We start from the raw sequence: 308 nt of genomic DNA, 5'->3' as shown, positions 1-308 counted from the left end.
TGATGGATGATTAGATGTTCTTAAGAATTTTGTGAGGCATAAAATTTTATATGCTGCTGAGCAATTTTGTCAGACATGATTTGAGAATTATCTAAGGATGAAGTAGATTAAGATCAGATAAAGGTGCAGGCAGTTGAACACATTCTGACTAAAGCTAACGGGAGGATCGAGACAGCTGGGAAAATTGACTCTTTTGCGGCCCCCAGCCAAAGGCAGGCAGCATTGACTTTGTGATACATAGTGAGGGAGCGGCACTGGTCACAGGAGGAGGATATCATCTTTATGGTGTTACCGCCTCCCTAGCCGAG

Source organism: Elaeis guineensis, chromosome 2, assembly GCF_000442705.2.
Source record: "Elaeis guineensis isolate ETL-2024a chromosome 2, EG11, whole genome shotgun sequence".
Classification (NCBI taxonomy): domain Eukaryota; kingdom Viridiplantae; phylum Streptophyta; class Magnoliopsida; order Arecales; family Arecaceae; genus Elaeis; species Elaeis guineensis.
This window is presented reverse-complemented; position numbering follows the sequence as displayed.